The sequence below is a fragment of the Sturnira hondurensis genome, unplaced genomic scaffold, assembly GCF_014824575.4.
Source record: "Sturnira hondurensis isolate 20B ecotype Veracruz unplaced genomic scaffold, ASM1482457v3 Scaffold0004271, whole genome shotgun sequence".
NCBI lineage: Eukaryota > Metazoa > Chordata > Mammalia > Chiroptera > Phyllostomidae > Sturnira > Sturnira hondurensis.
The window spans coordinates 7,410,764-7,415,352 of NW_028076902.1; positions in this window are offsets into that span (position 1 = coordinate 7,410,764).

The following is a 4,589-nucleotide window of genomic DNA, read 5'->3' on the forward strand; positions in this document are numbered from 1 at the left end:
GATTGCTGGTATTTTTTGAGGATTTTAGCATCTATGTTAGTCAGAGATATTCGACTATACTTTTCTTTCTTTCTTGTGTCTTTGCTTAGCTTTGGAATTAGGATGATATTGGTCTCACAAAAAGAGTTGGGAGTCTTCTCTCTTCTTGAATTTTTTGGATTAGTTTGAAAAGGATAGGAGTTAGATCTTCCTTAATTGTTTAGTAAAATTCACCTGTGAAGCTATCCAGTCCAGGGCTTTTGTTTGCCAAGAGATTTTTGATTACTGCTTCAATTGCACTAGTTTTTATGGGTCTATTGAGGCTTTCTGCTCCTTTTTGACAGTGTTGGAAAATGGTATGTTTTTAGAAATTTGTCCATGTCACCCAGGTTGTTCGATTTCTTGGCATATAAATTGATCATAGTAATTTCTTACAATCCTTTGTATATCTGTATATCTGTAGCATCAGTCGTTACTTCTCTTTCCTGTCTGATTTTGTCTGTGTGGGTCCTCTCTCTCTTTTTCTTGATGAGTCTGCTTAAAGGTTTATCAATTTTGTGGTCTATTTTTGAAAATGTTCCATGTACATTCGAAAAGAATGTGTATTTAGATTCTTTGGAGTGAAAGGTTCTATATGTATCAATTAAGTCTATTGATCTACAGTGTCATTCATTGCCAAAATATCCTTGTCGATTCATTGTTTGGAAAATCAATCCATTGTTGACAGTGGGGTGTTAAAATCTCCTACAATGACTGTGTTGCTGTAAATCTTTCTTGAAGTCCTCCAAGATTTTCTTTATATATTTATGTTTCCTATATGGATGCATGTATGTTTACAAGGGTTATCTCCTACTGTTGGAGTACTCCCTTAAGTATTATTTGGTGATCTTCTTTGTATCTTTTTTAAAAATATTTTATTTATATATCTTTAGAGGGGAAGGGAAGGAGAGAGGGAGAGAACTATCAATGTATGGTTGCCTCTCGTGAGTCCCCTGCTGGGAATTGGCCTGCAACCCAGGCATGTGCCCTGACTGGGAATCGAACTGTGATCATGTGGTTCGAAGGCCCGCACTCAATCCACTGAGCTACACCAGCCAGGGTTCTTTGTACCTTTTTATGTGCTTTGTTTTGAAGTCTCTTTTGTCTGACATAAGTATTGCCACCCCACCTTTCTTTTCATGTCCATTTGTTTGGAATATTTTTTTCCTTTTCTTCTCTTTCAACCTGTGTAGATCTTTTGTTCTGCGGTGGGTCTATCACAGACAGCATATATGCATGTCATATTTTCTCATCCATTCAGTTACCCTATTTTTTGATTGGCACAGTTAACATTTTACATTTAAGGTTATTGTTGATAAGTAGTTATTCATTGCCATTTTTTCTATACCCATGTTCCCCCTCCCCCCACCCCACCTCTCTCTCTTTCTCTATTTCCTCTTCTTCTTATAGCAGTCCCTTTAACATCTCTCACATTCTGGTTTGACAGAGTTGTATTCTTTTAGCCTTCTTTCATCTGGGAAGCTCTTTATTTCACCTTCCATTTAAAATAAGAGCCCTGCATGATAGAGTAGTCTTGGTTGTGGGTCCTTGCTTTTTCACTATCTGGAATATTCATGCCAATCCCTTCTAGCTTTGTAGTGTTTCTGCTGAGAAATCTGCTGATAGCCTTATCAGAGCTCCCTTGTATGTTACTAGCTTTTCTTTCCTCGCTGCCTGTAAGATTCTCTATTTGTGTTTAAAATTTGTTGTTTTAATTATGATGTATCTTGGAGTAGGTCTCTTTCTATTCATCTTGATTCAGACCCTCTGTGAATCCTGAACTTGTAAGACTTTTTCCCTCACCAGGTTAGTTAATTTTTCTGTCATTATTTTTTCAAATAGGTTTTCTATCCATTGCTCTTTTTCTTCTTCTCCTTCCAATATTCCTATGATGTGAACATTGTTACATTTCATGTTATAACAACATGAAATGTTGTCCTGAAGCTCCCTTAAACTAGTCTTCTTCTTTTAGAGTCTTTTTTTTGTGTGTGTGGCTCTGGCTGTGTATTTCTTTCTACCTTGTCTTCCAGCTGATTGATTTTGTCCTCTGTTTCATCTAGCCCACTTTTGATTTCTTCTACTGTATGTTTCACTCCAGGTTTTGTATTCTTCATTTCTTCCTAGTTCTTATTCATAGTTTCTACATCCCTTTTCATGCTGTTGTAGTTTCCACTAAGTTCCTTGTAGCTCCCATAAATTTCTTGTAGTTCTCACCGAGTTCCTTGAACATCCTTATAACCATAATTTTGAATTCTATGATAAATTGCTTGCCTCATTTTCATTTTGCTCTTTTTCTATGGATTTCTCTTTTCCTTTGATTGGGTGTTATTTCTTTGTCTCCATTTTAGGTGACTCTTTTTGCTTGTTCCCACATCTCAAGTTGCTCTGCTTTGCCTGCCTGTCTTCGTGGGATGGATTTCTGTAGGACTCAGTGGTGCCATCGCTTTGATTTCCTTTTCTGGGTGCTCTAAGGTTGCCCTTTATTCAGTTTATGTGGGCTCTCTTATTGTGCCTGGGCTGTGATTATTTTTAAGGATATTTTATTTATTATGCTATTATAGTTGTCCCAATTTTCCCCCTTTTCCCCCTTCCACCCAGTATTCCCTTTCCCTACGGCCATCTCCCACCCCTTAGTTCATGTCCATGAGTCATGCATATAAGTTCTTTGGCTTCTCCATTTCCTATACCATTCTTAACACCCCCTTGTCTATATTATACCTCCCAAGTATGCTTTTTAATCCCTGTACCTTTTTCCCCTTTCTCCTTCTTCTCCATCCCCACTGATAAACCTCCATGTGATCTCCACATCTATGATTCTGTTCCTGTTCTAGTTGTTTGCTTAGTTTGTTTTTGTTCTTGTGTTTTAGATTCAGTTGTTGATAGTTGCTAGTGTTGTCATTTTACTGTTCCTGGTTTGATCTTCTTCTTTTTCTTAAAAAATGGGTCTTTAACACTTCCTATAACAGATTGGTGATGATGAACTCTTTTAACTTTACCTTGTCTGGGAAGTACTCTATCTGCCCTTGAATTCTAATGACAGCTTTGGTGGATATAATCTTGCTCGTAGGTCCTTGCTTTTCATCATTTTAAATATTTCTTGCTAGTCTCTTCTTGCCTGCAAAGTTTCTTTTGACAAATCTGCTGATAGTCTTATGGGAATTCCTTTGTAGGTAACCATCTGCTTTTCTCTTACTGCTTTTAAGATTTTCTTTTTATCTGTAACCTTGGGCATTTTAATTATGATGTGTCTTGGTGTGGTCCTCTTTGGGTCCAACTTGTCTGAGACTCTATGAGATTCCTGAACTTGTATGTCTATTTCCTTTGCCAAATTGGGGATGTTTTCTTTCATTATTTTTTCAAATAAGTTTTCAATATCTTGCTCTTCTTCTTCTCTTTCTGGCGTCCCTATGACTTGGATGTTGGCCCTTTTGGAGATGTCCCAGAGTCTTCTTATTCTCTCCTCATTTTTTGAATTCTTGTTTCTTCATTCCGTTCTGGCTGATTATTTATTTCTTCCTTATGTTCCCAATCATTGATTTGAACCCAAGCTTCTTCCCCTTCACTGTTGGTTTTCTGTACATTTTTTAAAATTTCATTTAGTGTAGCCTTCATTTTTTTCCTTACGCTTTTGTTGGACTCAATGAGTTCTCAAGCATCCTTATCACCATTGTTTTGAAGTCTACACCTGATAGATTATCTATCTCTGTTTTACTCAGTTATTTTTCTGGGGTTTGTTATGTTCTTTCATTTGTATCATGTTTCTTTGTCTCTTTGATTTGGCAGCCTCCCCGTGTTTTTTTTTTCTGTGCGTTAGGTAGAGCTTCTTTGACTCCCTGTCTTAGTGCACCCGTTAAGTTGAATGAGGTGGAGCATTAGGTACTCCAAGGCATAGTAACCTGTTTCATCACTCTCTGGCTCTGTAGGTAGGGAGTGGTCAGAAAGGGGACAATGCTACCGGCTGGCTGCTGAAGGCTTGCTCAGCACTCACCCTGTAAAACAATCTTTCTTAATATGAGGATTTAAATATAATAAATGGGAGTACCTTGAGCTTTCAATTTGGGAGAAGTATTTGCTAGGGGTATTGCAGATGGGCTATTTTCTCTTGGGAGGGGGTACCGAAAGGGCTGGGCTTTGATTATTGATGGCTCTTTCAATAATCAAAGATTCTCCCCTCTGTCTGGCTGTCACAACCCATGCCATGTATGCTGTTATATGGGTGCTGGTTAACAAAGCAATACTACCCAGAAAACCAACCCCAGACTAGCAAAAACACCTCCCTACCACATCAGCAATATCAACATCAGTTGAGCAAAGATTAATAAAGGTGGAAAGATATTTAGGATATTATAAGGTAAGAAAAAGGGAATATGAGATGACTGAAGGAAAAAAATGGTTTTGAGAGTCAAGAGGGAGTAGAAATAATAAGAGTAGGGAATAGAAACATGGTGAAGAAAAGGAGAAAATAAAATTTAAAATGTAAGTAAAACTGGAAAAAGTTATAGCCAAATGGAGTAAGAAAAGGGAAGACTATAATATGAAGTTTGAAATAAAATGTGAAAAATAGTGAACCA